This window comes from Anabrus simplex, chromosome 1 (genome assembly GCF_040414725.1).
Source record: "Anabrus simplex isolate iqAnaSimp1 chromosome 1, ASM4041472v1, whole genome shotgun sequence".
Classification (NCBI taxonomy): domain Eukaryota; kingdom Metazoa; phylum Arthropoda; class Insecta; order Orthoptera; family Tettigoniidae; genus Anabrus; species Anabrus simplex.
In genome coordinates this window covers 420235279-420255900 of record NC_090265.1, presented here as the reverse complement: position 1 = coordinate 420255900, position 20622 = coordinate 420235279, and the positions used below count along the sequence as shown (strand labels likewise).

General features: G+C 43.0%; 1 protein-coding gene across 3 annotated transcripts in view; it reads right to left on the bottom strand.

Moving 5' to 3' along the window:
• LOC136856890 (fatty acyl-CoA reductase wat) overlaps positions 1-20622 on the bottom strand; it is a 401519-nt gene that overhangs the window by 329315 nt on the left and 51582 nt on the right. For 2 of the 3 annotated variants that reach the window (XM_067135114.2, XM_067135115.2), the window contains exon 1: positions 459-780. The exons of the other annotated variant lie outside the window; for it this stretch is intronic. The gene's annotated coding sequence lies outside the window, so the exon portion shown is untranslated. Of the gene's footprint in view, positions 1-458; positions 781-20622 lie in introns of those variants that run through there. 3 annotated transcript variants of the gene reach the window in all.

Genomic DNA, 20622 nt, shown 5'->3' with positions numbered 1-20622 from the left:
GAGCACCGGGCGAGTTGGCCGTGCGGTTAGGGACGCGCAGGTGTGAGATTGCATCCGGGAGATAGTGGGTTCGAACCACACTATCGGCAGCCCTGAAGATAGTTTTCCGTGGTTTTCCATTTTCACACCAGGCAAATGCTGGGGCTGTACCTTAATTAAGGCCACGGCCACTTCCTTCCAACTCCTCATCCTTTCCTATCCCATTGTCACCATAAGACCTATCTGTGTCGGTGCGACGTAAAGCAAAGTGTATAGGCTATATGGAGCAGGTCAAAGGAGGTGCTCATCAGGGATTCCCTGAGCGGTCAGAAGTAATGACCCCTGAATCAGTGAAAATGTTTTGGACTGTTCGCTGTAGTTACCAACAGTGTTCAAATACGCGAACAGTTTTTAATTCTACCTTCAATGCGGAGGGAGCCGTGGGCGCTGCTAGTCACCAGATAAGGGAAGAATCTTACCTTCTCAAATAAATGGTTCCACGTCATCCTCCTGGTATGTCAGTATTTAATGGTTTATGCAGATTGCACTTGAGTTCGCACTCTCTGCAGATGACTAGTCCACTAGACGTTTTCACTTTAGTTCGTCACAGAAATTTCACTCGCTTTGTTCACAACACTATATTGGACATTATTATTATTACGTGCAGTCCTATAAATTTCGCTTCTGGTCTCATTTTATTGCCTTTTCTTGAACAGAGATTTCAAATAGTACGCACACTTAAAATAATAAAACTGACGGGGTGTGTTGTAGACCTGTTCTCAATCACATCGTCGTACGCACTGACGGCGAACTTACCTAACTATCCTGACTCAGCTCACACAATACATTATTTTGGCTGATCTGTCAGGTGTTGGAATGTACGGAGTGCGTGAGTTACATTAACAAACCATGACTGACCTGGATTCTAACTCGATGTTTACTATATCTCTGGGGGAAAACACAAGTCCACAAGAAATACAAGGAAGACAGAAATAAGAGCGGCATACGTACAAGGCTTTCATTAGCTGAAAAAGTATGAACAATCTGTACTCGCCTCACGTCTGTCCAGCTCTATGGGTAAATGGTTAGCGTGCAAGGGGTCACGGGTTGGATTCCCGGTCGGGTCGGGAATTGTAATCTTCATTAGTTACTCTAATTCCGACGGCTCGGGGACTGGGTATGTGTGTCGTCTTCAGCATTATAATTCATCATACCTTGTAGGTAGGGACCCATCCTTAGAGATGCGCAGGTCGCCTATAAGGCGGTCAACTCGAAAGATCTGCATCAGACCTCTCCGGAGGCCACACGCCATTATTATTGTTATTATTGTTACGGGGTTACAGCCCGCCTGGTGGCCATGATCGTTAAGGCGCTGAAGTCTAAAACGGTCTAACACCGAGGTTAGCCGGTTCGAGTCCCGTTGGTCGAAAAAATTTTCACCATCTGAATGTTGGCCGGCAGGGTAGGGGAGGTGGTGGTATACAATTTCTAATCACTAGATTGCGTGCCAAAAGCCTGGATTAAATTCCAAACCTCTCCGCAGTGCTCATATGGAGTGAGGGCATATGACGCTGTTGATGGTGATTCGTCCGTCGGATGGGGACGTTAAGCCTTGAGCAGACCCCTTGGTGCTATTCGACAGGAGTAGGCTATGTGCCGGCACCGGGTTTCACCCTCTCCCTACTATCATATATCACGTCATTCATTTCATCTCCCATTAACTCCTCTGATGAGGTTGACGTCAGGAAGGGCATCCGGTCATAAAAAACCGCCACGACAAATTCATCTCACCTCATACCCGACCCCGTAAGGAAACGGGACAAGGGTTGGACAAACAAACATTGTTACGGGGTTACCCGTGGAGCAGAAAGAGGTGAAAGAAGGTGCGGGCTTGAATGGGTCTAACTACAATGTCAAGAATTGAATTTAAAACTTAAACTGAAGGTTATATTTTCAGAACTTCAAACTTAACAATTTTTTTTATTACAGATTGAGAAAAATCCAAGATTCAGAACCTTAACACTTTGGACTTTAAGCACCTAGTTTTACCATATTACAAATGGAAGAAGAATTACTTGGTTAAGGGCAGAAATCCCCTAATTCATGGAACACTTGCTCCCCAAAATACAATATCTGGCCTTCCAGAGGCACGCTTTACAGTTACAAAACTTGAAAAAGAGATAACAGGTTCTCCGTTTTCTTTCAGCCTCCTCGAAGCAACATCAAAAATCTTACACTCTCTGGCCTTCCATGGCCCAACTTACAATTTAAAACAGGGGTATCTTGTACCCAACCTATAGGGCCTTTGCGGTAAAGAACAGGTTAAGTAAATGGCCCGGAACACAAACTGAATGGAGGCGTATACTGGCACCCCTAGATATGAAGACTAAAACAACCTAAGGGGCTCTAGGCCGATGAAACAGGGGCTATTCCCAAACTACTGAGGTGACTCGTATAGAAATTACTTTACCACATTACAGAATAAAAAAGTAGTTATAAAAACGTAGTCACCTCAAACCAAGATGAAGGGGAGCTCGAGAGGGTAATTCACTCTCTATCCCCGATTTAAAGTCAAAGCTTTATGAAATTTTTACATTAGCCGAAGAATATTTACATTTTAGAAAAGTTTGTTACATAACAAAAGATCGGACCTTTCCCTCGGGTTAACCTGCGGAGGTTGCAAGAAAGAATAAAGTTATGTGGCCATTACCTTGTAGATGTTCTGTTGACCGATGAAAGAGGTCGCCCGCCTCCTGCTTTGACACACACACACTCAGTAAGATGACGATCAGTTGGCCAAGAAACGTGGAAAGCCGCAGTTTATAAACCCTCAGGGAAGGTTCGAGATCATTCAAGACTAAACTAGCCACACCCTCTCAATTTTATTGGTAGATTTCAAAAGTAACACTCAGAATCGAACAAGAAGCCAGTGATAGGTGGAAAATTAATTACAGAAATTAGGGATTGGCTGGATTCAAAACTGGCGGAAAGAAAAAGGAAATATTGCCAACCCAAAAATAAATGAACATCATTCAGTTACAAAAACTTAGAAATACAAAACTTCTTTAAATGATAACTTCTTACACCTCGCACCAGGGTGCATGATCATAGTTTTTAGTAGTGTCATCTGTGGAAGAATGTCCAAACTTCTTGACGAATGGCAAACAAGGCGAGGATAAATTCACTCAGTTTAGGCAACTGCACAATAACAAAATTCCGTCATATTTCTGTGGTGACATCGTCTGAGAAAAGTTCTAAGTTGGTGTAGTTTCAGTTTCACTGTTTTACCAATAGAGGGGTTCGTTTAGGCGCTAAATTTGAATGCGAGGTGTTGGGGTATACCTCCCGGTACAATTATAATTAATTATTATTATTATTACGTAACGTCTCAGCATTATCCAAATGGATTCATAGCGATGAGAATTGGTAGTATTTTTCTCTTCCGGGAGTAGGAATCGTCTGCTGAACGTCAAGATTTCACGTATGGTTGTGTTTCACGTCTAACGAGCCACAATATCGTTCATTAATTTGAAGGTTCGTTCACACACTGCTGTGGATACTGTAACAATACTGACTGCTGACAAAAGGGGCGCGCATCAAGTATATAAGATTTCTAACCGTTTACTGATTAGTAAAATGATCATATTACTTCAGTGGGAATTACAAAATGAAAAGTGTATCCAGGTCTGTATAGATAAAAACTGAACTAATAAATGAGAAAATAAATTTTTTATATCATCATCATCATCATCATCATCATCATCAGTCATCGACCATCTCCAATCGCCCGGATGTGGTACAGCAACCCCCTTCATCTTTATCTATCCATGAACCGCTCTTATATCGTATCCATCTCCTAATCTTGTCCTCTTTCCACATCTTTCTTTACTAGATAGGTCCATTTGCTTTGGGCCTGCCTACTGATCATTTTCCTTTTACTTTTCTTTCGTATTCCTTTCTTACAGTTCTGCTGACACTCATCCTTTTTACATGGCCAAAACACTTCAGCCTTCCCATCGGGATTTTTTGTAATAGAGTCTCCTGTTCTCCCCTCCTCTCGGGGTTTTAGGTTCCTGGTCTTCTGAATCATGGTGCATAGCTTGGAGTTTTGAGTTGTCTTGCCTCATTAACGTAGTAGTTTCTCGGCTATACATGAGGATGGGAGTATACTAGGATTTTTGTGGTGTTAACTTACTTTCAGTAGTAGGCCTACTTGTCCATCCCAATGAATTGTCTTACTTGGTGATACAATTGTGTTCTTTACCTGTTTACCCTCCAGGGTCGGTTTTTTCCTCGGACTCAGCGAGGTATTCCACCTCTACCGCCTCAAGGGCAGTTTCCTAGAGCTTCAGACCTTGGGTCGGGGGATACACCTGGGGAGGATGACCAGAACCTCGCCCAGGCGGCCTCACCTGCGATGCTGAACAGGGGCCTTGAGGGGGTATGGGAGTATTGTAAGGGATAGACAAGGAAGAGGGAAGGAAGGGGCCGTGACCTTAAGTTAGGTACCATCCCGGCATTTGCCTGGAGGAGAAGTGGGAAACCACGGAAAACCACTTCCAGGATGGCTGAGATGGGAATCGAATTCACCTCTACTCAGTTGACCTCCCGAGGCTTAATGGACCCCGTTCCAGCACTCGCACCACTTTTCAAATTTCGTGGCAGAGCCGGGAATCGAACCCGGGCCTCCGGGCTAACCACTACACCACAGAGGCAGACGATACTGCTTTTCTAATTCGACTGTCCACGTCATATTTCGTAAGTTTGTCTTTTGAAACTATACTACCCAGTCATTAACTTTGGAACACTGTCCTGTTTGGTGTCATTTAGTATGATTTGTGGTTTGTCATCTCTTTGTATTTTAATCACCACCGTCTTGCTGATATTTAAATCAAGTCTCTCAAACTCTCGACTCTATCTCTACAGCCTTTCCTCCACATCGTTTTCGGTTCCACCCCAGATCACCACGCCGTATCTAAATGGTTAGCGTGCTGACCTTTGGTCCAGAGGGTCCCGGTTTCGTTTTCCGGCCGGGTCGGGGATTTTAACCTTAGTTGGTTAATTCCAGTGGCTCGGGGGCTGGGTGTGTGTGCCGTCCTAAGCATTAGAATTCGTCATAGGTAGACGCGCAGGCCTCAAATTGAAAGACCTGCACCAGGCCACACGCCATTACTATGCCGTATGCAAAGACGAAAGTTTACATGTCCTAGTGCTCCTTCTTTTTTAGTGTTTTTATTAAGGCATCCATCAAGAGAGCCTCCGTGGCTCAGGTGGCAGCACGCCGGCCTCTCATGTGAGATTTGTGTTGGACGAAGCGGTAGCGGGGAGGGTTTTTTCTCCGGGTACTCCGGTTTTCTCTGTCATCTTTCATTCCAGTAACACTCTCCAATATCATTTAATTAGCCATTACCCCAGAAGAGTGCGACAGGCTTCGGTAGCCGGCACAGTGGGGGCTTCATTCATTCCACTCCTCACCCGGTTGAAAGTGGAAACAGTTTTTCAATTTCATCACAGTGATAAAGAGGAGGGGAGACAAACTACTGCCTTGCTGTACTCCCCTCTTTGTTTGACACCATTTGGACAGCCCACAAACCAGTTGCAAACAACTTATTGTTTTTCCATAAGCTTGTCATAAATATTCAGCTCTTTTAGGCATTTCCAGAAACGCTGCGGTTTTCGATGTCGAGGAATAATAGAAATACCGAGCTCGATAGCTGCAGTCGCTTAAGTGCGGCCAGTATCCAGTATTCGGGAGATAGTAGGTTCGAATCCCACCGTCGGCAGCCCTGAAAATGGTTTTCCGTGGTTTCCCATTTTCACACCAGGCAAATGCTGGGGCTGTACCTTAATTAAGGCCACGGCCGCTTCCTTCCAACTCCTAGCCCTTCCTTGTCCCATAGTTGCCGTAAGACCTATCTGTGTCGGTGCGACGTAAAGCAACCAGCAGAAAAAAAAAAAGGATAGAAATAGTGGTTTTACTTTTCCCATTGCTTTTGTGTCAATATCCTGACAGCAAAGATAAGGTCTGTCGTTCTTGCGGACCTAAAACCATGTTGTTTCTATTTAAAAATAAAGATTTATATGCATTTCTTTCTGGTAATGAACTGCGAATCTAAAACCTTCACCAGAACTACAACACTCCTACCTCCGTTTAAATTTATTTATTTATTTGGCTTTAGATCAGTATCATACAAAACAGCCATCTGGATATGACAATAGGCTGGTTTGAACTTTACAAGACATGGCAAGTCATTGTCACCGTTTGGAATATATATATAGACAATATATGAAATACATATATGTTGCATATCATCACATTATAATGTCCGACTCGTTGGCTGAATGGTCAGCGTACTGGCCTTCGGTTCAGAGGGTCCCGGGTTCGATTCCCGGCCGGTTCGGGGATTTTAACCTTCATTGGTTAATTTCAGTGGCCCGGGGGCTGGGTGTTTGTGCTGTCCCCAACATCCCTGCAACTCACACACCACACATAACACTATCCTCCACCACAATAACACGCAGTGTCCTACAAATGGCAGATGCCGCCCACCCTCATCGGAGGGTCTGCCTTACAAGGGCTGCACTTGGCTAGAAATAGCCAGACGAAAAAAATCACATTATAATCACATAAATATCCATATAAAATCAGTAAAATTTGTAGACAGTTTTTTTTTTTTTTTTTTACATAGTTCCTAATAATAGTATACACTTTTTCGTCTTTAGTCGCCAGTAGTGTACTTATAAAGGTTCGTAACTGTTGCTTAGCGCGAAGCAGAGAGATAATCAACACATTTTTCTGTTGGTGATAATGAACACATGCAAAAAAAGAGATGGTTTAGGTCCTGAATCGACTAGCCATCACATGAACAGTATGGTGTGTCCACTACGTTGATGCGATAAAGGTGACTTCTAAAACTTCCGTGATTGAATCGCATTCAAGTGATTGTCGAGCTGAATCGTCGTTGAGTGTTCCATTGTGCGAAGCAAGGACGTCGCGGGGGATTCTGTTCGAGCATCGAGTAAAATTTACCTTTGTGGCTCTTTGTTTCCTTCCACTTCTTTTCCCACTGACTATACATTCTTTTGTATATAATAACTGTATAATCCATGAAGTTGCTGGGAGTATTCATGACCTGTCCACTGACATAAATGCTTCTTTCGCTAAGGCATTTACGTATTCATTATGTGGTATCCCGATGTAGGCTGGGACCCACACGAAGTTGTTTACTCTAGAACCGCGTCTTTGGAGTTCATATGTTTCTTTGAATGATACTGATGTGGTAGATATTGGGTTTTTGGAGGACACGCGGTGTAGATAGTGTGGAAAGGACGCTCAGTGAATCGGTACGCAAAGTGATACTTTTAAACTCCTACCTCCTCCTGTTCCATGGCCTACTCACGTGTAGCACTGAAAGTCATAAAGGGTCTTATGACGAGAAGATGCGCCCAACTCCCCTGTATTCGAACAAAAAGTAAAATGAATAAATAAATACATTCCTATAAATCCCTTCCTTACATAATTCACTGGCCGAGTGGGCTTCGTCCCGAATGCCAACAACAAAAGAGGAGGGAGGTTCTATAGTTCCTCTTAGCCTTTACAGTGTTTTTCCAGGCCCTTTAGGCCATGACAGAGCAGCGTAATGCAACGCTAGTTTGAGCAATTTCGCCTACTTCCCTCCTTGAAAAGAGATATAATTACGTCCTTCTTCCAGTCTTCTGGGATAATGTTTTCCTGCCATACTGTGTTGAGGAATCAATATGCCACCGAACTGCAGGAGTTACTGCTGCTCGCAGCATACAGTTACTCCCATAAATATTCGGTCAGTCTGATTTTTCACACACTTTTATTGGGTAGTTATTCTTACACTATAATGATAACGTTAAATACAACGAAACATGTAGAAAAACATAGTAACACGTTCTACAAACATTGTGATGTAATTCAAACTCTTCTGGCAGTCATTAGTACGCCCTCTGTTGTACATTAAATAAAAGCAATAAATCCAGTGCCACCTCAAAAATATTCGGCCACTATACTAAAAGCAACATAAACTCGCATAATTCACAACAATGTTACATATTCAGTACTTTGTAGGTCCACCTTGCTGTTTTAGGACCTATTCCAGTCGATTCGGCATACTGGCGATAACTTTCTTGATATGATCAGGGCTTAATGGCGCCCATTCTTGTAGCAGTCTCCTCTTCAAGTCTCTGATGGAACTTGGCCGCCGCAATTGCAGAGCTGCCTTCATTCGACTCCATACCTTCTCGATGGAGTTCAGGTCGGGTGATTGTGGTGGAGTTTCAAGACCTTCGGGCAGTTGTACAACAGCCACTCCCTGACAAGTTACGACTTGTGCTTGAGGTCGATATCTTGGTAGAACTTGAAAGTACACTGTATACCAAGTTGTTCCGCAAATTATCGCAAGTTGTTTTTGAGGATAGCCAAATACCCCCTTTTTTGTCAAGGTATCTTCAATGAAACTCAGTGCACCAACCCCGTTCGATGCTACACATCCCTACACGATTCCTCTTCCCCCACATTTTTTTACCGTTGCTTGTAAATTGCTTGTTCTCAGTTCCTCGTGACGTTTCCGCCACACAAATTGCTTTCCATGAGACCCGAAGACGTTGAACTTTGACTCATCAACAAATAACACATCTTCCCACCAAGCACTGGGTTTGCGTACGAAGGCTTTGCGAACTCTAACCGCTTGTTTTTATTTACTGCACTAATGTATGGTTTCCTCCTAGCTCTTCTCCGAAAGAACTCATTCCTTTGCAGTGCTCTTCGCACGGTATCAGTACCCACTTTCTTTCCACACTCCTCTAAAACAGCTGCTGCCAGTTTCGGAGCACTAATTTTCGGATTTCGTTTTCCATTCTGAAGCACAACCGCTCCTCTCGTTGTGTCAGCCTTCTTGGTCTGCCTGTCTGGGGAATTGAATCAATTCTGTCTTCATTTTTGCATCGTCTTATTATCTCTCCAATTACTGTTCTGGTTATGTTAAGCATCTGCGATATCTTTCTATGCGATTTACCTCGAGCACGATGGAATATCACGAGCTGGCGTTCTTCAAAAGTGGTATTGTGTTGTCTTTTCACCCCATTTGATACCATTCCGCAACACTGCAGCAAATGATTTCGGCACGACGTGTCTCGCGGTACCGCACTCCTGAACTGAACGTTTTGCAACGCTATCTGCCCTGTCTCCCTCAATGAACACAACGGCAATCCCGGTCTTTTCAGGTGACCGAATATATTTGAGGCGTGTCACTTCACCCATGTCCACTATGGCCTTTCTTTTACGGCATACTGTACATCAATGTTCCGTGATTCCTCTTCGGCCTAAGCAACCAAATGTAGTTTCATAACTTGGACACATTTGGTTTCACATTCGACTCATGGGTGCGGTTATTGTCATCACTTTTTCGCGGATTTTATCAGTGGCCGAATATTTATGGGAGTGACTGTACCTGCATTCAACTCGTCCACTCCAATTGCTTTATTTATTTGTAGTAATATAACACTAGCTCCTGAATTTATCTACAGGCTTGAGAAGTATTTATTTTGACTATTTAGCGAATAACTACAATATTAATTATGCAATGGTAATAACATTGCATAAATAAACATTGAGTGGCCAAAAATGAAATGGCGTATGGCTTTTGGTGCCGGGAGTGTCCGAGGACAAGTTCGGCTCGCCAGATGCAAGTCTTTTGATTTGACGACCGTAGGCGACCTGCACGTCGTGATTAAGATGAAATGATGATGAAGACGACACATACACCCAGCCCCGTGCCAGCGAAATTAACCAATTATGGTTAAAATTCCCGACCCTGCCGGGAATGGAACCCGGGACCGTTATGACCAAAGGCCAGCACGCTAATCATAGACATGGAGCCGGACTGACTGGCCAAAAGCCACGGTAAGCGGTGCCCCATTAGAAAATGTGCCATGTATGACCCCTGAGCGTTGCGGCTGGCTGCGGTGTAGCTGAGCAGTCTGTCACAGACACCAGTGTCGTGAAGATGGCAACATGACGCGAGATAACCGACTTTGAACGTGGAATGATCATCGGCGCACGGCGCATGGGTCATAGCATTGCGGAGATTACACGTGAATTCGGGTTTCCGAGGTCAACAGTGTCGAGGGTGGTCTTCAATATCGCAGGGAGAATGTTATCAACCGCATAAACCACCGCACGGGAAGAATACAGGTGTTTAACGAACGCACATCACGTCACTTCCACGGAACCATACTGGGCACTCAACGGGCTACTGTGAGTCAGATCACCACCCAGTTGAATGTTAAGAGTTAGGAACCCATTTCTACCAGGACTGTAAGGGGGCAACTGCACCGCATAGGCTTCACCAGCCGACGACCAAATCGTATCCCTTTGCTGACATCTCGACACAGAGCTCAGCGACGTGCATGGGCCCGCTACCATCAGTAATGGACCATAGAACAGGGGCGGCATGTGGTATGGATGCGGATGAATCCCGGTTCCAGATGTATCGAGCTGGTGGACACGTGAGTGTGCGGAGTATGCCTCATGAAGCTATGGATCCTGCTCGTCAACAAGGTTGTGTCCAGGCGGGAGGTGGCTCAGTTCTGGTCTGTGCGGCGTTCTCATGGACGCAGTTAGGCCCCATTTTTCGGTTGCAGGAAGCGATGACAGGTGGACATTCTTTCAGGCCATTTTCATCCCTTTCTGGTCCTAGAGTACCCTAATGGAGATGTCATGTTTCAGCAGGACAATGCGCCATGTCACCGGCACGCATGTGATTGGAGGAGCACTCCAGTGAAGTTACGCCCATGGACTGGCCACCCAGATCCCCCGATCTTAATCCAATCGTGCATTTATGGGATGCTGTCGATGCTGGTGTACGCTTCATGAAGCCCGCACCAACTACACATGACCAATTGTGGGTAGCAGTGCAAAATACGTGGGTCTACATCCCTCCAGAACGGTTCTAACACTTTGTAGAGTCGATGTCTCGCCGTATTGTTGGCTCGCGGAGGAGCAACTCGTTATTAACATCACATTCAGTGGCTTCCCATGATTTTGGCCACTCAGTGTAAAACAAATCTAATACGCCGTTATTCATCATAACCTATACAAAGAATACAACTTTCAGCATGGCAATATACAGTTTTATATTGGCATCTTAAACTGTTTGGGGTGCACTCATATTTCAGTTCGCAGTTATAATGAATTTATACATGTGATGCGTTCAAATGAAAGTGATCACATGAAAATGATACAATTGAGGCGGTAGACTGCTGCTGATTGGTTGACATTGGGACCAATGGAATGTTCATGAGTACTAGAGCGAACCACCACATTCTAATACGTATGGAAACCTCCAGTAACATTTAACATTCTTTTTCGAACTACCGCTACTGATTACCGGTGACTAACGGCCCAACTAACCCTCTGCATACAGTGGCCACAGAAAGTATTCGTACACCAACATGTTAACGTATATCTTGTATATTAAGCACCATGAACTAATATAAACACACCCCGTGAGACATATGTATAAAGAAAAGACAACACCTTGCAGTACAATTGTTATGAGATTTACAGCGCTCAACATAATAAACAAATAAACCCGTCTTTTAACACAAAAAGTATTCGTACACTATAGATAATTCACAAAACTTGCCGAAGTTTTTGTTCAAACACGGTCTTAATATTTTGTATGCATGCCTTTAGCTTTGAAGACTTGTTTCACACGTCTTGGTATTGAGCTAATTAAACGTTTGATGTACTCTTCAGATATGTTGGACTTTGTATCCGAGAATATCTCTTTAAGATGTTCGTTACTAGTAGGATGGCGTACTTGCATTTCTTTGCCTCGATGATCACACAGGTTCTCTATGGGATTGAGATCTGGACTATGCGGTGGGGTGAGAAGTCTTCTTGGGGCATTGTACAACAATCATTCACGGGTTATCATGGCACAATGCTTAGGATCATTGCACTGTTGGAAGTGGAAGACTCCTTCGAGATGAGGCTTGTGTGCACTGCTGCTTAAATTATGGCGCAACACATCTATGTACTTCCTGGCATCCATAATACCATCAATAAATGCCAGGTTTCCCACTCCATTTGCAACCATGCAGCCCCAAACCATCACACTCGTTCCTCCGTGTTTTACCTACGTGTTGAGGTTCAAGTTGGGTGTTTGGCTTCCGCCAAAACCTTGCTGCTCCTATCGGTTCCAAACTGTGTAAATTTCGCTTCACCAGAAAAAATAACGGTGTTCCAAATGTCCATTGCATTTTCACAATACTCTTTCGTGAACTGTAGGTGCTTCAGCCTATTTATTTTACTTATAAGTGGCTTCTTTCGTGGACATCTACTACGCAGCTTCGTACTGTGCAAAACATTCCTTATAGTTTGTACACTCACCGTTTTGTTGGACCTTCAAGCGAGGCCTCAACGATGGATGCAGCACTTCGAAACGGTTCCTTTGGGTGCCGAATGCACAATATTGCGTCGCTCCCATACTGTCAGCACTTTTGGACGACCAGATCTGGGTTTGTTTTCTGTTTGTCCGCTGTTTATACAATTAACACCATATTCTCTCGTTGACTCAATGAAAGTTCCGTTTTATTTTTTTGCCACATACTAAATAATCTTACGGCAACGATAGAACAGTGATGACTGAAGATATAACAACCCCTCCTGCAGACACAGCGGCGAAAATCTGTGCGACAATTGATTTTACGAATCACAAATGCAGTACATCCGCGCACCGGGCGAGTTGGCCGTGCGCGTAGAGGCGCGCGGCTGTGAGCTTGCATCCGCGAGATAACAGGTTCGAATCCCACTATCGGTAGCCCTGAAGATGGTTTTCCGTGGTTTCCCATTTTCACACCAGGCAAATGCTGGGGCTGTACCTTAGTGTAGGCCACGGCCGCTTCCTTCCAGCTCCTAGGCCTTTCCTATCCCATCGTCGCCATAAGACCTATCTGTGTCGGTGCGACGTAAAGCCCCTAGCAAAAAAAAAAAAGTACATCCGCTCTGTACGAATACTTTCTTGGCGGTAGGATCTGCAGTTTGTATACAGTATCGCGCCGATCATGTTACATTTTTAAACGATCTGTATGTTCAGCGAGTATATCTGATGTCTGTCGTTATGCCGTTTATAAATCTGACTTCAGCTCGTATGCCGTAATGACGTTCCATCACATTCCATAGGTGTATGAATACTTTCTGTGGCCACTGTATGTGAGGCACGCTTGTCTGATGTAGTGAGTGCTCATGTTGATAAACGTATAATTCTTGTCGTCCTTGTTAATTCATTTATTAAATAATTAATTAATTAGGAAATACAGACAAGTACGTTGTTCTCTTTGCTAATTGCTTCTTTGGGACACGGTTATTTTCCTCTGATAGATAGATAAATGTTTTTATGGGCATAGTTAAGGCTCTTCGGCCTTCTCTTATACTAAGCCAATTATTGTACGTTTGAGAAAGTTTTGTGGAATGAAATTAAATTTACCCCTCGTTACAGTTCCATCGTCAGTTCCTTAATATTTTATAGCATAAAGCGAGGATAGCACTGAAATAAGATTTTCATTTTAGACTACCATAATTGAAAGGTTGAACATTTTACTTCATTTCATGATTTAATTATGCTTAGTTTCTAATGACACGAAACGAAGTATATTGTTTATACTATATTAACTATTAAAACAAATACTGTGCAATTATACATAATTAAAATAATTGGAAAGGGAATCACAATCCAAGGAGAGGAAATCAAAATCTTGAGATTTGCCGATGATATTGTTATTTTATCTGAGACTGCAGAAGATCTCGAGAAGCTGTTGAATGTATGGATGAAGTCTTGGGTGAGGAGTACAAGATGAAAATAAATAAGTCCAAAACAAAAGTAATGGAGTGCAGTCGAACGAAGGCAGGTGATGCAGGAAATATTGGATTAGGAAATGAAGTCTTAAAGGAAGTAGATGAATATTGTTACTTGGGTAGTAAAATAACTAACGATGGCAGAAGTAAGGAGGACATAAAATGCAGACTAGCACAAGCAAGGAAGAGCTTTCTTAAGAAAAGAAATTTGCTCACTTCAAACATTGATATAGGAATTAGAAAGATGTTTTTGAAGACTTTCGTGTGGAGCGTGGCATTGTACGGAAGTGAAACATGGACGATAACTAGCTCAGAAAGAATGAGAATAGAAGCTTTTGAAATGTGGTGTTACAGAAGAATGCTGAAGGTGAGATGGATAGATCGAATCACGAATGAAGAGATACTGAATCGAATTGGTGAGAGGAGATCGATTTGGCGAAATTTGACAAGAAGAAGAGATAGAATGACAGGACACATCTTAAGACACCGAGGACTTGTTCAGTTGGTTTTTGAAGGAAGTGTAGGTGGTAAGAATAGTAGGGGTAGACCAAGGTATGAATATGACAAGCAGATTAGAGCAGATGTAGGATGCAGTAGTTACGTAGAAATGAAAAAGGTTAGCTCAGGATAGGGTGACATGGAGAGGTGCATCAAACCAGTCTATGGACTGATGACTCAAACAACAACAACAACAACAACAGTACCTCGTCTTTTTTTGCGGAAGAAGTCTGTGATGTCCTTATTTTTTTCAACTTCATCGGTGGCATCAATCCGATGATTTATGGCAGAACAATCAATGGAATGTTTCTTCGACTAACTGTGTTACCCCTCAGTAGTAAGAAATTATTAATAATAGTCTCATGAATTAACTTTGGAAAACACTTAGTATGTTAAGAAACTTCGCTATTTTTTGGACACAACAGCTCTCTTCATTTTTCTTGGTGTACTGTACTTATGGCACTCTGTTGTTTCACAAACCGTTTGAAATGAGAGGATGGAATGTGTAAAACCTTGGCCATAAGATTGCAGAATTAGAAAGGGTGATTTTATGGTGTTCTTTGTAACATTAAAGCCCCTTCCCACCCAGTGGCCTAGACCATCAACTAAATGACTTCAACAGTCTTCTCGTTACCTCGAAGCTACGAATTTCTGGAAGTGTTGAAATCCAGCCCTGGTGGTCAAGACAACCATGTTGTCACTGAACAGTAACAACTGTGTGCCATAACTATCACAATTCCAGGAATATCAGAAAGTTTTTACCGGGCGAGGTGGCCGTGCGGTTAGGTGGACGCAGCTGTGAGCTTGCATTCGGGAGAGAGTGGGTTCGAACCCCACTGTCGGCAGCCCTGAAGATGGTTTCCGTGGTCTGCCATTTTCACACCAGGAAAATGCTGGGAATGTACCTTAATTACAGCGACGGCCACTTCCTTCCCACTTCTAAGTCTTTCCTATCCCATCGTCGCTATAAGACCTATCTGCGTCGGTGCGACGAAAAGCATATTGTAAAAAAGTAAAATAAAAAGTAGCAGCACAGTATTGAAAATACGTAGGACAGTGAGATTTTATGGATAATTTTGTTCATAAAATTTACGTTCGCTATTCACATTGGCACTGTAACGAGATTACTCATGTGCTTTGGAGAATATTTGTGTGCATGCTGTTATTGGCATAAAGCGAGTTTGGCATTAAAACGGGTAACATTACAACAAGGATTAACTTTATCTGTATGTGTCAAGCTTTGAGTTTCCCAAATAACAACATTCCAATTACATTTTGGATTCCTACAGTCGCATTAATGTTTAACGCAGCACTGCACAGTCTCCAGGAAAAGAAAGCACCCGGTCCAGATAACATTCCAGTTGAACTTCTAAAACACTCAGGTGATGGTATGAAACTTTTTCTTTCCAATTTCCAACTGGTGTCAGATAGCTATGAAAGTGACGTAGTTCTTCCTGAATTCGTTAAAAGCAAACTGTTCAACTACCGAAAATGAGAAATGCGGCGGACTGTCCAGATTACCGGTTGGTCGTGTCTCATCCCTCAAAAATATTACTCAACATCATCAATAATATATTTAAAGGAAAGTTAGAACGCTTTATCGATAAGGACCAGTTTGGATTTCGCTCAGGGAGGGATGCTAGGGAATAAATTCTGGCATTACGTTTAATTCTAGAGAGAAAACTTGACAAGAACAGGGGAGTATACGTGACCTTCATTAACTTAGAGAAAACTTTTGACCGTGTAAAGTGAAGGCAGCTTTTCCACACAATAAAACAGGTATGATTGTATTGAAAGACTCATACTATATTTGTACAGAATGCAAACACTGAATTTGAAGTCAATGGAACAAACCAAAATGCCAGAATAAGAGGAGTTATACAAGGCTGTCCATTCTCCCGTTATCGCTTCGATATATTCATCGAAGAAGTCATAGCAATCACGAAAGGGAAAGCAACTTGGATGAGAATTATTAAACACATAGATTCGTCATAGCAATCACGAAAGGGAAAGCAGCTTGGATGAGAATTATTAAACACGTAGATTCGTCAGAAATCGCTGATGATATTGCTATACTGCCAGAAAAAGGCAAAGGTATGCAGAGAATGCTCAACATGCTAACAGAAACTTTAGGCAAATGGAACCTCACAATGAATGCAAAGGAAACTAAAACCATGACATTATGGAAATCCAAGCAAACACCTATAACGGACATTAAAATTGGTCCGGATAAAATTGAACAAGTGAAACAATTTTTCTACCTTGGATCTCCAATTACGAGTGACAACCGGAGCCTACCAGAAGTCACGAAAATGTTAGCAATTGCAAATGGAGCCTTCCAAGAAGAACGCATTTGCTTGCTAACAAATATAGACATCCACTCGGAATACCTTAGTACGGAGCGTGCTTCAGTATGGTTATGAAAGCTGTACATTAGGAGTTAACAGGAAAAGAAGAAGTTAGAGGCAGTTTAAATGTGGATCCGAAGGGGAATGCAGAGAATGAGTTGGACTGAAATAAAGAGCTTTAGAGAGAGAGAGAGAGAGAGAGAGAGAGAGAGAGAGAGAGAGAGAGAGAGAAATAAACGGAGGCTGCTCACTGGAGTTTAAAACAGGAAAAACCAATTGATAGGTCACATTCTGCGGCATGAGGAGTTCCTTTGCAACATCAATGAAGGAAGAATTGCCGGAAAAAGAGGAGGATGACCGAGAGTGCCTTACTTGAACAACCACCGAGCTCGATAGCTGCAGTCGCTTAAGTGCGGCCAGTTTCCAGTATTCGGGAGATAGTGGGTTCGAACCCCACTGTCGGCAGCCCTGAAGATGGTTTCCCATTTTCACACCAGGCAAAAGCTGGGGCTGTACCTTAATTAAGGCCACGGCCGCTTCCTTCCCACTCCTAGCCCTTTCCTGTCCTATCGTCACCATAAGACCTATCTGTGTCGATGCGACGTAAAGCAACTAGCAAAAAAAAAAAAAAAAAAAAAAAAAAAAACTTGAACAACCTGCTTCTGAGGATAAACTGCAAGATCTATGTTGAATTGAAAAGATAGGCTCAAGGTTGACAACTATGGTTGAGGCTACAAGGTTTTTTTTTTGCTAGTGGCTTTACGTCGCACCGACACAGATAGGTATTATAGCGGCGACGATGGGATAGGAAAGGCCTAGGAGTTGGAAGGAAGCGGCCGTGGCCTTAATTAAGGTACAGCCCCAGCATTTGCCGCACCATCTTCAGGGCTGCCGACAGTGGGATTCGAACCCACTATCTCCCGGATGCAAGTTCACAGCCGCGCGACCCTAACCGCACGGCCAACTCGCCCGGTGCGACAAGGTTTAGCCTTTGGAACATGATGATGCTGATGATGACTGTTTCACTTAAGTATTTCAGAGTTATGACATATTTTCGTCCTCTGGTGATCCTGGGGGAGCAGAATTCATGTCCGATTTGAAAGAATGGCTTTATTTCAAAGTTTTCTTCCCGCTTTATATAAATATATAATCCCCACAATAATAGCAAATTATCAGGTGATTGTGAGCTCCCATCTTCTCCACTGTCGATGAAAAAAATACAAACAAAACGAACAAAAATCATGGTGCTGCAACTGGCTGCTGAGGCCAAAGACCTGCAGTTATCGAGGTGACAGGTGGTCAGCGTGGTTAATCCTCTCAGCTATTATTCTTGAACACTGACATCGGATTTGGATGTGTGTGCAGTTAGTAGTTCAACTGTCTGAATTTGGAAATCAACAGCCTTTTTTTTTTCTGTCTGGTTCATGTTGTAAGTCAAAATGTGCTATAAACTCTTAAGCTTGCTTGTTTGATTAGATGCGGGTGTCCGCCGCTACATCACACTTCTGGGAAAAAATATTGTCAAGACAGGTTCTTCCCAGACTCACCTTTATTCTTTATAATCATAATTTATTATGATCCTAGAGGTTTACATCGGACACCGCAAGCTGACACATACTCCCCGATAATAGCTGGGACTTCACCGTCCGTCACAGCACTTGAGTAACAATAACGGCGTGTGACCTCCGGAGAGGTCTGGTGTACGTCTTTCGAGTTGACACCTTATAGGCGACCTGCGCGTCTGTGAGGACAATGCTCTATCAAAGATGAAATCTAATGCTGAAGACGTTACAAACACCCAGCCCCCTAGTATAGGAATTAACTAATGAAAATTAAAATCCATGATCCAACCGGGAATCGAACCCGCGACCCTTTGGACCATTTAGCAAACCATTTAGCCATGGAGCCGGACAGATCTTGAACGATTAGAAAATATGAAACGAAACACCTATTTTTAGATGGCGATTTAAAAAATGCTATTTGTTCGGGGCGTCGACCTAGAAAGATCTTTTGTCCCTATAGATGGCGATACTACCGAAAGTCAGGTATGCAGATGAAATGTATCATAACGATGAAAGATAAACAGGAATATTGGCTGTTATTTTTGTATAGGGGAAAACTACTTCTACGTCATCATCATCATACTTTCAATGAAAACTTACATTTTTTATTTATTATCGTCACCTGTATATTGATTTTGTGTGGCTATTTCTAGTTGAGTACAGCCCTTGTAAGGCAGACCTTCCGATGAGTGTGGGCGGCATCTGCCATGTGTAGGTAATGGCGGAGGACAGTGTTATGTGTGGTTTGCGAGTTCCAGCGATGTTGGGCACAAACATCCAGCCCCCGAGCCACTGGAATTAACCAATGAAAGTTAAAATCCACGACCCGGCCGGAAATCGAATCAGGGATCCTCTGAACCGAAGGCCAGCATGCTGACCATTCAGCCAACGAGTCGGACGTCATCACCTGTACTTGCGACGGAATAGTTTACCTTCTTCATCGCGTTATACGAACATTTTAACGGAATGGTTGTATTTTGGATCGTCCAATATTTTCAACTTATTAATAATTAAAAACACTCACTATAAGAACGAATTTCCTCCAAATCCATTCGCATTATTCATTTATGATTATACCACTCCTTGGCTAAATGGTCAGCGTAGTGGCCTTCGGTTCACTGGGTTCTGGTTTAATTCTCGATTGGGCAGGAGTTTTGGTGTCGTCCCATTTTCGATCAGTCTCATTTGCGATCACTCTTATCAGCGTCATACAAACAATCAGGTTCCTGTGGGGAATTCCCTACTGAAGAACTGGTACAGGATGACATCCCTCAAGTAACTGGCGAAACTACATATTAGGATTCTTACCAATAGTATGTTGAAACTCATTAAATTACTTATATTTACCGTCTGAGAATTATACGTTTATATCGGGACTGACAGAGAATAAACAGGACTCATATGAACCTTTTATTTAGAGTTACCAGATGGTTGTGGGTGTAAAGGCGGTTAAATTAGAAGTAGGACAAAAATGGGTGTATTAAAACCGTTGAATTTTACACTTTCCGATTTCAAAACAAACTATTTTACTGTAACACTTTGCTTCTTCGATAGTGCTACCATTTTTGAAGCAATTGTAGCTCATCTCACTGTTAACAGTTAACTTACACTTTCCTATACAATAGGGGAAACTATTAAATTACTGCTTAAATAATGCTGAAACTGTTCAAACATTCATACTGTGACCGTATCGGCACAATTAATATTTATTTCAAGGGATATGCTTGGTAAGGAAGCAGGCAGTAAGCTTTCTTTGTGTGGATGTTGGGAGTGGCTTCAGGTTGTGCAATAGGACGCCCGCCAGAGAGACGCCTCACCCGCCCACTGGGTGGCTTAAAGAATCCCCGAACTAGGCACACGTCATAGAAGAAGCAGGAGAAGAACACTATTTAGCGACTCCATATTGGAAAACAAATGCCAGCGTACAGCGATGCCAAAGCGATCGGGCCAAATTTAATGTATTTTCGGCGTAAATAAGGCTTCATTAACAAAACTGCACCCGTCAGAGCAGTGTGCTGAATTTTGGTGGAATTATAAAGTCAGGAGTTCGGATAGAAAATACTCTCCAAGCGGAAGGCGTTGGTAAACAACTTATATAACTGCGTTAGCGTACGTACGCCTAGTGAAAAGCCAGATGCCTTCGGGGATTCCCTACTTCCCCTCCAAGCTGATTAATTAATTACTGCGGATCCGCCGAACATATTCAATTCCGCATGACATAGCGCACTTGTGCATCACCAAGTCACACAGTCTAGCGTATTGCTAATTTCGACAGGCTGGTTTATCCAGGAGCAGTCGAAATAAGAGAGGGGGATGATCTCGTTAGCCGCCCCTACTGCCGGGTCCAGTA